This window comes from Siphateles boraxobius, unplaced genomic scaffold (genome assembly GCF_051911475.1).
Source record: "Siphateles boraxobius isolate OS27281-9 unplaced genomic scaffold, OSU_SipBor_1 25, whole genome shotgun sequence".
NCBI lineage: Eukaryota > Metazoa > Chordata > Actinopteri > Cypriniformes > Leuciscidae > Siphateles > Siphateles boraxobius.
Genome location: NW_027508866.1, coordinates 35,185,001 through 35,200,625, shown reverse-complemented (window position 1 = coordinate 35,200,625; position 15,625 = coordinate 35,185,001). Strand labels below are relative to the sequence as shown.

The window sequence follows — 15,625 nt, the reverse complement described above, 5'->3', positions numbered from 1 at the left end:
TTGAAATGATGTGAAGACGTGCTGGGATTCGTCTGGCGGATGGGAAGTGTTCTCTGGGCAGACAAGTGTTCCCGCAATACACACACACTCTCTGATCGTTCACCTGAGAGTTGAAGAGTCGGACAGACACAGAGATGCTTGTTTTCTGAGAGCCGGCGGAAGAAAGGCTGGTCACGGAGATGATGGAAACAACTGATTTCACATCAGAGAGACTCTCAATAAGGAGCCCAGATCATGTCAAGCCAAACCACAACAAAACACTCACATCTACTCCATGAACGTCATATGAAAACTGTTAGCCAGAGGCTGATTCGTTTAGGGATGGGTTTCGTGAGGAATTGATCGATTCCAGTTCAGTTTCAGATTCCACTAAACGACTGCCTAACGGAGCTGTTAATGATTGGTTTAGTCGTTTTGAGTGAGAAAGAAAACAACAGAAAAAAATAATAATTTCATTTGCTACCACCAGAAGTCTGTTGTCTTGAATTAAGAATGCCAAGAATTGAATAAAGAATGCCATTTCAATTTGAACGATGTATGTATGTATGTATGTATGTATGGATGGATGTATGTATGTATGTATGGATGGATGGATGGATGGATGGATGGATGGATGGATGGATGGATGGATGTATGCATGTATGTATGCATGTATGTATGCATGTATGTATGTATGCATGTATGTATGTATGTATGTATGTATGTATGTATGTATGTATGTATGTATGTATGTATGTATGGATGGATGTATGCATGTATGTATGTATGTATGTATGTATGTATGTATGCATGGATGTATGGATGTATGTATGTATGGATGGATGTATGTATGTATGTATGGATAGATGTATGTATGCATGTATGTATGTATGTATGTATGGATGTATGGATGTATGGATGGATGTATGCATGTATGTATGTATGTATGTATGGATGTATGTATGTATGTATGTATGTATGTATGTATGTATGTATGTATGGATGGATGTATGGATGTATGTATGTATGGATGTATGTATGGATGTATGTATGTATGTATGTATGTATGTATGTATGTATGGATGGATGTATGTATGTATGCATGGATGTATGCATGTATGTATGTATGTATGTATGTATGGATGGATGGATGGATGGATGGATGGATGGATGGATGGATGGATGGATGGATGGATGGATGGATGGATGGATGGATGGATGGATGGATGGATGGATGGATGGATAGATAGATAGATAGATAGATAGATAGATAGATAGATAGATAGATAGATAGATAGATAGATAGATAGATAGATAAAAAAACAACACATCTCCAAACTGGTAAAGCAAATGTTCCTCCTGAATGAATGTGCTTCAGTGTCTGGCACTGCCGTTTGCCACCAACTAATTTGGCTTGATCAGAAACACCTGGTCTCAACAAACAAAACAGTCTGTTGGCAAACTCAAACAAACCAAGACACACGGCGCATTCGTGCTCCCGAACCGCCGGAGAAGCATATGGTGCAGACGAGCCAGTGAACATGTCATAAAGAGAGAGAGAGAGAGAGAGAGAGGCTAAACGAAACCTGTCAGGCTCCATTGGTCACCGCACGCCCCAATTTATCAGGAACGCTCCCCGTTAAAGGGCATCTCAGGCACGGAAAATCTAGTTCAGAGTTCAGTTGTTCAAGGCCATCGCTGTGTGAAAATGAAGCCGGCAGAAAGAGGCATGCTGGGAAATGCTAAGCGCAGCAGTCTCGCGCTATTATTCTGTGATGTTAAACCTGACATATATAACCTCACTACTGCTGGAGGGCATGAGAGATCCAACACTGGACAGATATAAAGAACATATTCCGATATCAAAGTTTACATTTAATAATCAAGGTTCAAAACAGTATTTTAATGTTTTTGTGGAAAGCGTGATACATCAAGGTTTTTTGATGGATAAAAAGGATCGGAACGTCTAGGAACGTCCTCAGTTGTAAATCTGGTATAAAAATAAAGTAATTATAGGTTTTTTGAAAATGTATAATGCAGAAAGTTTTGTGTGATGGGTAGTTTTAGGGGTCGGGTCTGTGTAGGGGGAGAGAATATACAGTTTGTACAGTATAAAATCCATTACATCTATGGAATGTCTGCATTTAGATAGCTAAGTAAACATGATTGTGTTTGTGTGTGTGTGTGTGTGTGTGTGTGTGTGTGTGTGTGTGTGTGTGTGTGTGTGTGTGTGTGTGTGTGTGTGTGTGTGTGTGTGTGTGTGTGTGTGTGTGTATGTTTGTGTGTATGTTTGTGTGTGTGTGTGTTCCTCAAGTATGGAACATTCCGGGATAGAGTGAGAAATCCTATTGCAGTCTTTCCTACAAGGACGCTGTCTCTCGGATGCCCATATGTATTTGTGGCAGCAAACATTTCTCTGGCTCTCTTCACCTCCCTCTCCTCTCCTACACACTTTTTCCCATCCCGTCATTTTTCACAGCTCCTCTGAGACAGGATTTATACGCATTGCTAAGCATCTGTGTGTGTGTGTGTGTGTGTGTGTGTGTGTGTGTGTGTGTGTGTGTGTGTGTGTGTGTGTGTGTGTGTGTGTGTGTAACGTGCTGGTGTATGTGGACTGCAGGGGGCTTCCAGTGTCATTTCTGCTGGCCGGCTCTCCAGCTCTCCAATTAAAGCTCTCTCTCACACACACACACACACACACACACACACACACACACACACACACACACACACACACACACACACACACACACACACACACACACACACACACACACACACACACACACACACACACACACACCCTCTTCCCCCTCTTTACTGGTGATGAGGACACGTCTACTCTCAGTATACTGAGTGTTCAAGTATTTTAAAAGAAAGTGATTTCTCCTAATTACTATTGAGATTGAGACGTTTTTGCTCACCAAAAGTGCAGTAATATTGTTAAATATTATTATAACAATTTAAATTAAAAAAATTCTATTCTAATATATTGTATAGTGTAATTTATTCCTGTGATCAAAGCTGATTTTTCAGCATCATTACTCCAGTCTTCAGTGTCACATGATCCTTCAGTAGCATTGGGACAAGAGAATCAATCAAGTATAGTGTGTCATAGTGGACGACAAGCAATAGCACATACGCTTCAGAACGACAGATCGGCTGTATCCGAAATCACATACTTCCCTACTATATAGTGGGCAAAATACAGTATGAGACAAAAGAAATATGCCTGAATTCAAAGTACTCACAGTACAAAAGTAGGCAAAAAGTACCTGGATGATCTACTACTTCCAGTGAGATTCTGAAGTGTGCATCTGATGGACACTTTACAATCCCATGATGCCACGGGAAAGGATTTGTGAATGACAATGAACGACGCAACTGACGCTGGTAGGTCACATGATAATGGCAACATGGCAGATGTAGTGCGTCCAGATTACACTCATAGTACACACTTTCAGACTATATAGGACATACTTTTTTAATGTCCGTGAAGTAATTACTTATTAAAAATAAGTACCAACTCAAGAGACTATGCGATTTTAGACGCAGCCGTAGACTAGCAGGTTTATTTTGTTTCAGTCCTCCACTATAGGTTTTGTCACATCTGTGGCGTTGACCAATAGGAGCAAAGAAGTTCTTCTGAACACAGCTTTCAAACATGGGAAAACAAAATATGAACGATTGATGGTGCGCGGTGAATTGAAAAACAAGAATTGAAAATTTAGAAGCTACTATCGTACCAGAGAAAATATTGTGTTTCCTGAACCCAGCATAAACGAAAGAGACCTTTGCTTAAAGAGATAGTTCACTGCAAACTGAAAATCATTTGACTCAAAAAAAATTTGTTCAAAAAATATCACAAATGTAATATAATAATAAATATTATACATTTGAGATCTCCAATCGTGCTCAGATTTTGTCAAAATACCAAAGTCTGCTATCAAAACTCTGATGTTTCAATAATTTCTCAATTGTTTGACCTAAACAGAGCCGTGATTGAATGGCGAGCAAACTGAGATGTTATCTTAAGATTTCTCAGATTTATATTTTATAAAAGACCCCAGGAATCTCACATGATTTTAACAACGTATCAAACTGTGCTCAGAATGAAGAGAACAAGAATATCCCAACCGTCACTCCTTAAGAATGAATGGACGGCAAAATGAGGCTGTACTCATGAATCTCAGATTCATCTATAGAAAAAAGAAAAGCGTAATCTCACATGACTCAGAAGAAATGTCTCAAACTGTGCTCAGATTTATATAGGCCTATACTAATTTAATTCTCCTCAGGAATTAAAGCATAAAGATCTGAGACAAAGCTGAAACAAAACTGAGCTCTGAAAGAGCAATAGTCAAATGATTCAATGAACTGTTTATGTGATAAATATTCTGTCGTTTAACACGATTCTGTAAAGAAATCAAAGCAAATCTATTACGAGCCTCTGGGAAGGTGCTAGTTTGGATCTCAACACTGAAACGCTCAAATGACCAAATCCAGCAAAGTTTACGCAACTTTATAAACAAAGACAATAAACTTTTTTTTTTTCCTGGGACAAATACAGACAAACTCTCTGATTGCAGAACAAGCATGTGATGTTGTAATATCTCTCGAGAACCAAAAGCACCCTGAATTGTTCATTTCTCAAGCTTGACATCACATGGCTATTTCCCGCTGTCCGGCGTGTGACATACAGAAATAGAGCGATTCACACTTTTGTGACAAATGTGTTGAAAATCTAAATGACTGTATTCTCATGTGCTGGTCCACACGCCGCAGGAAGTGGCAGGTGCAGAGGGGCATTATGGGTATGATGGGTGCTGGGAATTGAAACCAATTACATTAGCGGGTGTTGTGAAGTCTCTGCGAGCGCTGCCCAGCGGCCCTCCATTATTTCATCTGTTCACCACTGAAGCAGAGCTGGCTTCAGCTGAGAGTCAAGCGACACGTCTCTGGGTGTTCGTTTTGAATAGGAAAAAAATGTTTTTCCTATTCAAGTGTTTTTGTCTTGTTTCCCAGTACAAATATCTAAATATCCTTAAATCAAGATACATTTATTTGAGAAGCAAAATGTCCTAAGACGGTAACTCTCTCTCCACCAGCATTTACTAAAAATAGTTGCCAGTCAGCGACAGCATTTTTGATCATATTCACAAAACTTTCATGGCCTCCAGAATATTTAGTTTGCATGAATAATATGAAAACATTCAATATATCAAAAGAAAGAACAGAGCTACTGCTTTAGAACAAAAATGTTGTTTTCTAGCTTCATGTATTCTTTTTTATCAACACTTGAATGTTGGTAAGTTTCATGAAAAAGCAACATTTTGAACAAAAAGCTGAGAAAATCACATTTTTGTCCAAACATAGATGGTGTAGATCGAGTTCATGTAACCCAAAACTGCACAGATTTAGCGCAAATAATCAAATAATGAGTTATCATGATATATTAAATACAGCGTATTGCGCAGAATCTGCTCATATCTGGCTTACTTGAACACACACACACGTCACTACGCAACAAATAATGGCACGCTTTTTCATTTGCATTAAAGCAATAGCAAAGATTAAAAAGCATTTGGTTAACAGAGAAGACATTGTTATTTTCCAACATCCTATATTTTTTTGATGTTCTTTGTACCGTATTGATCTGTCCACCTAAAACACATTTTTGGTGAAAAGCATGAGCATGACATTTTTTGAAGGAAATTGGATTTTGTTTGAATAAGAAATGAACGTATGAAATTCATCCATTTTATAATATATATTGTTACATAACTACATGCTATGGTTACATATATATATATATATATATATATATATATATATATATGTGGCGTAGTTAATGTATTTGGTGTATTTGGTGGGCTAGTAAAAGTTCAGAATGGCCGGTAACTTTTAATTTAAAAGCCAAATTGGCCGGTGAGTGAAAAAGTTAATTTCAAACCCTGCCTGTCAACCTTTAAGGCTTTACATTTTCTTGCTCCTCTATATCTCTCAGAGCTACCCCCAGATAGCAAAATACATTCGGGCCAGTTCCGGTTATATTCTCGCCTGCCGGAGACTTACCCGTCGCCCGCTTCAGTCTGCCGCACTCGTGCCGGATGCCTGTGTTTACTCACTGGCCGGAATCAATCGGGCCAGATGCGGCAGCCGTTAATTTGCCGGAATTGGGCCGTCACTAATGCGCACTGGAGCTGGCGTGATTCAGTCTTGCCATGTTACTATGACTCCACCCATCCTTTACTCATCAGGGTCAGGATATCCACGAAACAGAGATCTGCTCGCTCATTACTTCCCCTCAAAGCACTGACACTTCCCGCTCGCCAGTGATGGACGGAGCAGCGCAGCTTCAATGTCATCCGGCCCAGAGCAAACGCCTTCAGGAGACTCTCTGCTTCCCGCTCGCTCCGGTTGGCAGGTGATGAACACGCGGCTGCGAGATGCTTGAAACGCAAGGGAGAACATACCGACTATGTTTACTAGGATACTCGCCAAGACAGACGTTTTAACATCATTTTGTGTGAATTCGTCCGTTCAAGCGCAAATGTGAAAGAGATTTCAATCCAGTATTCGTGCGCCGTCTGAGACAGCAAACACTGAGAAGAGGTTTTCGGGGCGCGCGCTTCAGATGTTTGCGTTCATGAAACTTCTTGATCTGCAAACGTCCTGTAATAATGTAGGGAACCACTCGTTATCATTTCATGTTTAACTATCATATACGAATTAGTTTGAATCCAAATGACACGTGTGCTGAACAATCAGCAATCAAGAGCATTCAACAGAAGTGCGCTCTCTCTCTCTCTCTCTCTCTCTCTCTCTCTCTCTCTCATCATTCAACGTTAATAACACAAGCCTCATTTTACTTTCTTTGCCATTGACATCTGACTGAAATACAAACTTTCCACTGATGTCTGTGAAAAAGGGATGTGATTGACAAGCTTGCGCGTGTTGTTCTCTTATCAGCTCGCAACCACAGCTATATGGGCGTTACTATATTTAGTTTAATATCCCACTAATTACATACATTTACTTCATAGACAGTCTTCATTTTTATCCCCATTATACTCTGTTGTCTGTGTTTATGTCTGGATACACACACAGTACACACGCAGCCTGGTATCGGTGCATCCCTAACAAAAAAATAGTTGGCAAATGTAATTTCTACAGCACTTGCTATGTTGTGACAGAGGCCTCATGTGTGTTTGACTCACATTTACAACATCCCACCAAACAGAGGATTGTCCAGCCGCTGCAAACTTCATGGCATTGGGGTGTGTTTGGGTATCTGTCAGACCGTATAACTGCTAACAGAAGACTATAGTCACAACAAAATGCAAGAAAGCTGGATAATATTTGTAATAAAAAATATACACCTCAATATTTTACAGCTTTGATGCAAATCAATTTATATGTTTGTGTGTGTGTGAAAGGGCTTAAAGTGAAGTAAACTCAAAAAGGTTAATTCAAATAAAACAAAATATATATAACTGGCAATACTATGTTTGTGATATAAAATTACTCATCCAGAAACACATTTTGGTCGTCCGCCCACCTTTATACGGTTGGATTTTGTCTGAAACGTAATCATCTGAAAATAAAGCAGCACACTGAGCCGGTTCTACGGGAGAATAGTAGGTCAGAGACGATCAAACGCTTGTGTGTCTGTCTTTGTAGTGCGGATGAGCTTGCGCTACAGCGGGTCTGAATGCCGGATCCTCCCAGCCTGATGCATTTGAGCAGTTTTTCCACTTCATCACACTGGGAAATGTGTTGCAGAATGGTCCTGCATGCTTATTCATGCTCGAGGGTCTGACTAACAGCGTTCTTGGCCTCAGTCACTATCTACACACACATGCTAATCAAAAGCAATCAGTGAAGTCATTACAGGAGGACACATCCATGCCAAATGTAGCTCAGAATGGAATATTAGCAAACTATTTATGCCTATACTGCATCATATGTACTGAATGTTGCCTATTCTCGCACACCGTATATATACGTTTTAAACAGTAGCATCACTATGTTCATGTTTAATACAGCAAGTGGTGTCCAGATATCATCTAAGAAGTAAAGTTATTTTGCATTTTAATCCAATTTGGTGTAAAATGACTTCACTTTTGCCAGTCTGACTTTAATGAGTCATGGAGATGTTAAATCACAGCTCTGGTTCGTTCGTCACACTGGAAATGGAAGGTCAAGTCGAGTGCATGGCCTCGAGATACACTCTTGCACACAGTGTGCTTTGGTTACTGCAGATTTGGGCAGATGAAGTAGATCATCAGGGTTTTCAATGCATGTACAAAAACTGTACAGAACACACAACACATAATGAATAGGAAAGTTCAGTTATGAGCTACAAACCACACACACACACACACACACACACACACACACACACACACACACACACACACACACACACACACACACACACACACACACACACACACACACACACACACACACACTCTCTCTCTCTCTCTCTCTCTCTCTCTCTCTCTCTTACAGACACTCTCACACAAATACATACACTCACTCTCTCTCTCTCTCTCGCTCTCTCTCTCACACACACACACACACACACGCGCACACACACGCACACACACGCACACACACACACACTTCATCTATCTAATGAACTCCAGGGGGCAGCTTACATTGATTTCAATCAACAGCCTTATCAGTCATATTAGATGCTGTAGCATCTGTTAGAAACACAATCAGACACAGTTCAGAAACCTCAAGACATCACGGCTGTTATAAATGATCCTTCTCTAAGTCTAGCCTTAAAAACATCACACAAGCTTTTTCTTTGTAGAAGTCCAGTGTGTCTGGATAGTTTTAAAGTAATTCTTACCGAAATTAGACAAAATATGGTAAAATGTTGCTGCCAGGGCACTTAAAAATCCTTTTTTTTTAAAGTATCGATGGAATAAACTGATAATGTAAATTCATATACCATGTTTTTTTGCATGGAATTCCAAGGTACTTTCAAAAAATACTGTGGTACTACCATGATATTTTGGGTAGTTTTTAAGGAAATATAGAATAGAATAGAAAAATGAAACTTGAGAACATCATGCTGTGAATGAAACATGAATTTTTGAGTAGACTATCCCTTTCTTTAAAGGAAAAAAGGAGATAAAAATGTGTCACATAAAATTATTTCCCACTTTATGAACAGATTTTACACCGTTAACGGAAATCTCTGGTTCATTTCTATGGGAGATTCTATATTTATATCTTGTTGTGAACAATTCATCAGTGTACATTATTCCACAGAAAGAAAGAAAATAATGTTCTCATAATCTTTCATTTGCTCTACCTGTCAAACAACTTTCCTTTTCAGATGACATCCAAGTCCTCTATTCTAGTTTGTAACGCCAGTGTATCTTGATCACCCTACATTTATTCCCATCAAATATCCTTTCACTTAGAAATGGGTCACATTATGGGAGTAAAATGGGTTACGACTGGTTGATTTTATGATAGTTGAAGTGTTCTAGTACATTCCATTCCTTGCACCTTAAAATTCTTTTTAAAAAGTTGTCAAACTGCTATTTTGAAATATAAAACACTAATGTTGCTAAAGGGGGCAAGAACTGGTGTAGATAGTAAATGTCTTCCCATAGAGATGGAACTTTTTTCCCTGAATGTTTTAGAAACGATACTCCAATTTTCACCACCTTTTACACAGTTCACAGAAATCTCCAATTATTTCCTATGGGGCATTGTACAAAGAGTTAGCAACAGTAACAGATAATGTTTAATGTTGTTTACATGTCCATGTGGTGTTATTAATATGCTTAAACACAAACCATGTGTAAATTCATAAGTCAAAAACACGGTTTGAAATCGCTGGTGTTTCTGACGTCACAAACTACCTTGTAACCAATCAGATCAACGTGTGATCGTCAACGAGTGGATCTCTGAGCTGAGTGAGTGAGTGGAGGCGGGGCTCATTTGCATATTCATAGAACCACGTATATAGGGCTGAAACGATTCCTCGAGTTACTCGAGTTACTCAATTACAAAAATTCCTCGAGGCAAAAACTCTGCCTCGAAGCCTCGTTAAATTCCTATGACGCGCACTATACGCGCGGTGCAGGGATTTGATTGTTTCACACGGACCGTTTATTCACACGGACCTGTTCAGGAAGAAATAGTTGGCGCGATGGCGGAGAATAAATATGTAAATAAACGACAGAAATTGCTAAAGTGTGGGATCATTACACACTTAATTCACTTAATACACTTAACTCGCTGAAACAAGGTAACGTAGTCTAAGCCTATTGATGTTCGCTGATTTTAATCCCATACTGTATTTGTAGCGATGTCGTCGTGATGCGGTTTGACTAGATATGATTTTTAGCTTTGATGACATTTTTAAGTAGTAAACCTAACTATCACGTTCAATTGCAAGAGTATAGCCTAAAAAAGAACCCCTTCACACACACACGCCAGTCAGACCAATTGCAGCAAAGCATCACATATGCTTAAACTTTTATGTAGCCACGCAACAATAATTTCAGCATGCATTCACTGTACACACCGGGACGTGATGGAGGAACAAATATTGTATTGCAGTCTTTGGGAGACCTTGTTTGTATTTCACGTCTGCCAAATACAGACAACAACAAAAAATTAAAGTCCCCAGCCTGTTGGTTTTTAATAAAGATTCGGAGTACTCATTTTTCAGTTAAAACGCACGGAACAAAAAGTGCGTCAGCTTTTACTGCGAGTTCAAGAACAAGTCACGTTACAGCTCTTCTTCAGCGTTAAAGGAAAATTCACATATGAGATAGCTTTATAACTTGCATACTATATAACTTATAGTATATAACTTATAACAGCTTTAACTGAAATAGACACAAGTTTAATATAACTATTCTGTTAATAAAACACACACATAAAAAAAATATCCGATTACTCGATTAATCGATTACAAAAAGAATCGATAGCTGCAGCCCTACACGTATACTGAATGAGGCAAGGGTGTCGAGTTACATCCAAGATATTTTAAGGCATGAAGATTTTTTATATCAAGGAAAAAACATTTAAATATGTCATTTTGGTGATCAAAGATGAGTTTTAACAGATAAAATGATTGACTACAGGGGGTCTTTAAATCTCTTAAAAGCGCTTGTGTTCTGTTAGGAGTTCTGAGCCAATCTGGGAGGTGAAAAACCAGAGGGAATAACCAGAATAGGAAGTTCATCTTGGTGTCAGCAGCTGAAAGATGAGAACCAGAGGGAGGGTATTCAAGGTTGCCTAAAAACTCCCCCCGCCGGCTCCTCAAAACGCAGCTAAGCGAGACACGCAGCAAGTCTGGCCGTCTGATGCTGAGCCCATCGTGGAAAGCTGTAAATACGCTGGCAAATCATAAAGCCAGCAGGTGCGTTCGCTGCTGACGGTTAATCATCCACCTGTCTCCCTTTCTCGTAGCGGGAGGCTCTTCAAAACACCTTCCTCATCAAGATCCTCACAGCGCTCCGGTTACTTACGCACACCCCGGAAACCCTCAGTCATATTCAGAAATCAGGGTGAATGTGGCCACATACCAACCAAACAGGTGTGGAAGACGATAGCATGTTTGTCATCCAGACTTCGCTGTGTTTGGATGCCGCGGGATACTCCGGTGATGGATATAATGGCGAGAGAACGATAGCCTCCCCGCAGAGATCTAATAAATAACGCAGGAATCAAATGGAGATAAGGTTTCTCAGCTCCCCAGAGGTTAAGAGCTGCTAAACGAGGTTTTAGCGCAGGAATATCGCCTCCGATAAAGGTTAAGCCCACTTCAGTGAATCTGACGCCAAATCCCATCGGACTGGAGTATCGGCTATTCAACCAAGAGAGAGGAAAAAATGGGATCTCTAGCTATTCAACAAGCTGTTAACAACACTGACAGTGGATTTCATTTTTTGATTAAATAGCAGAATGCAGTAAAATAGCATTATGCAAAGAATTTCAGGGTAATTTTGTAAATGGTTTGTAAAAAACACAGCAACTATTTTACTTCTAAAATGTGACCCATTTCTAATTATATTTGATGCGAATAAAATGATTGATTAGACCACGAAACGCTGGCGTTACAAAACAAAATACAGCACGTGGTTGGAGGAAAGAACTTGAAAATGAAGAGGGCTTTGTGATGTCATCTTGGTGATGTCATCTTGGTGATGTCATCTTTGTGGTCTGCACTGACTCAGTCACATGATTCGCTCTGTGCTGTTGTGTCTCTGGACCGAAGCTGCGGCGATTCGCCCCAATGACAAGAATATTTACACTGTCTGAATTGTTCCCTATCCCCTATATAGTGCACTATGTGCCGGTCACCTTGTAGAACAAGTGAGCGATTTCAGCCGCAGCTTCAGCGTCTATTTGTAGTGTAGGGGCGGAGCTTCAGATTCTAGAGAGCATTTGATTGGACAGAACATCTGATGAGAAGCTGAAGTGCAGAGTGATGTCATCAAAATCATTTATCCATATTGGTGGAAGTGAGAGACTGTAAGTTTTGAATGTTAATATCTTATAAATGTGAATTTTGTCATTGTTTTGGAGCACACTTATTGCTTATAGATAACAGGAAGGCTAACATATTCATACTAAAAGTCAAAAACTTCACTACAGAATTCTGGGCTTGCTATTAACATCTTGCGGATTAAATAAATCCTCTGTAGTCTATTCTTAAACAAAACAGTTTATTTTTGTATGTAAATCAATATTAAAGTGATAAATACCAACAATATGTTTTTGATGTACACTTTGAAATCCTTTTAATATGATGATTTGATGCTCAAAAAACATTTCTGATAATTATTGGGGAAAACTATTGTGCTGCTTCATATTTTTGAGGAAGCCATGACATATATATATATATATATATTAAGGATCCTCTGATGAATTTGAAATCGAAATCATTTCACTTCTTGCTGAAGAAAAATAATTTGTACTAATCCCAAACTTTTGAACTATTTGAACTATTGGCTAATACCTTTTATAAATACAATTGACTGACCTCTGACAACATTTGTTGTTTGAAAACAAAGCTGAAACATTCAAAACAACCCCAAATCATAACTATTAACTTAGATACAGTATCGATACAGACTTGCATCCAAAAACGGAAATATCCATTTCAAACAAATGCTTAGTTTCTGACAGCGCAGCACTAGATGGAACGAAAGCTGCCTAAAAATAAAACCCGTTCTGAGAGCTTCAAGGATCAGCTCCACGTTCATCACCAATGCCCCAGAAAGCAGAAAACTTCTCCCAGGTTCTTGTCTTTCAACAACTTTCATCATCTCCAAATTATTCTCGCCTAAATGATTTAAAAAGCGTGTGTTAGAGAGAATTAGCGCTCGCGGGTCGGGTCCACCGTCCTCCACAGGCCAGACACGGAGAATAAGTGTCCTGTACATCTGCCCTGTAATAGATAACCACAGCCTATCCCAGTCATTCTGAGTGAGTAATGGATGGATGTTTAATCTGCTGAGGTAGTGATACCGGGAGAGCGAGCGAGAGCGCCGTAATCCTTGTAATCCACGGTAAACAAAGTCTTCCCCTCTACGAGTGTTATCAGCAGTGGCGCTGGGAAAATATAAAGTGCTTTTGAACATATTAGTGTAATCCAATCCGAAGCTGAGGAGCCGAAAGGTCTTCGCAAACTCTGAGCGCGTTTCTCAGACACTGTGAGAAATATGGGATTCATCTTCAGGCACTACACAAGACGGGAAACAGACCTAGTTTTTAAGTAAAAGACTATTACTATGAGAGTATTAAAAGCTGGAGGCTGAATTACGGCGCTATATATATATATGTGTGTGCTGATAAACATCTATAGGCCAGAAGGTCTTAATACGGGAAAGATCCATGTAGGACAAACACTGGTAGTAAAACAAAGGCAGGAGGAGATTTAAAAACAAGATCATAAGGAAAGATAAAAGTAGGTTTAAATGTAAAAACTCAGGACAGGATTAATCTGAATCTACTTTAACATTATACCAGGAGCTACAGACGTAGCACTAAAAGATGGTGTAGAGATGGCAAAGACTTCAAAATACCAGCAGTTTGTGATTTCAACAAACACAAACGCTAAAAACAACACTTCAGTGTGTGCTACAGACATGAATTATTCACCAAATCATGTGGCTTGTTGAACAGAAGTGACTGGACTAATAATGGACAATAAAACAGTTTGGGAGCGGACAGATTGTCTTTGAAAACCAATGCACCAAGACCAAGGCTGCATTTACTTAATCTAATATACAGTAAAAATAGTTAAAATACCTTTAAAATAACTTTTCTATGTGAATATATTTTAAGCTGTAATTCATTCCTGTGATCAAAGCTGAATTTTCATCATCATTACACCAGTCTTCAGTGTCACATGATCCTTCAAAAAACAGTATAATATGATGATTTGCTGCTTATTATCAATGTTAAAAACAGTTGTGCTGCTTCATATTTTTGTGGAAACCGCGATTCTTTGATGAATAGAAAATTCAAAAGAACAGCATTTATTTGAAATAGAATCTTTTGTAACATTATAGATGTATTTACCGTCACTTTTGATCAATTTAATGCTGAATAAAAGTATCAATTTCTTTCCAAAAAAAAAAAAGAAAGAAAACAATCTTACTGACCCCAAACTTTTGTACGGTAGTGTCCTCGGCTAATGGCGGCACTGCAAAACCCTGTCGGAAATGTGTTGTGCCAACTCAGAAAAGAATGTGAGCAGTCGGCCAACTGTGAGTGTGACCGTGCCAAAACCTGTGCGATCCTGCCTGTCCAGAGCCCTAAGACCCTCGTCCACGCCAAAACAAACCTACATTATGATTCATTACCAAATGATTATGGATTCATTCACATACACACTGACAATCGGCATTTTGCGCCCTTAAACTGTTGCAGAAAAACCTAAAGAATCAGTTTTAGGAACACAACTCCCTGAACCAAAAGTGCCTAAAAGTTTCCACCCTTATCAAACACACTGATATAGCATTGCAAGACTTCATAGAAGAGTTACACACGATTAGCTCACTCAAAATGAGTTCTGGCCTTTCCAACAGTCACGACAAACTTGCGCTTCATGTTGTGAGTGTTTGTAGTCGAGTGAGGCCTGCGGTGCCTTTTGATTAACTGCAGCCTCTAACAATATGCCTCCAATAGAGGAGAAAAGTGGAGACCCTAATGAGCTCAATGTGATTCGACTCCCGCCGCGGAGTGCTTCTATTGAGACCGAAATAATCAAGATCTTTTGTTATATCACGACTTTAAGTCGCCTATGAACTGAAGGGCGACAGCAGAAGCGCAAGCGCCTGCGCAGAACCTGAAGTTTGTTTGCGGCACGCGATCATACGCCGCTCTCCAGCTGCGTATCAGGTTTTATCTTCCACGGAGGTCTTATTTATAAACCCTAAGAGGTGTTCGGCAGCTGTAGAAATGACTCACTCGCCAAACGTCATCGTCTTCTGATTCACAAAAGACCCATTTAAGGCCCTTTAATCTAGGGAACACAACAATATGCCGAATACAATTACAGGCACAACGTGAACTAATCTAAATCTTCTCTTAAACAAAAGCAGAGGAATGTCATGGATTTATTATGCTTTGCTCAGAAGAACATGGAAAA

General features: G+C 39.4%; 1 protein-coding gene across 3 annotated transcripts in view; it reads right to left on the bottom strand.

Annotated features, from left to right (window-relative positions):
• ttc28 (tetratricopeptide repeat domain 28) overlaps nucleotides 1–15,625 on the bottom strand; it is a 322,836-nt gene that overhangs the window by 178,725 nt on the left and 128,486 nt on the right. The window lies entirely within an intron of this gene.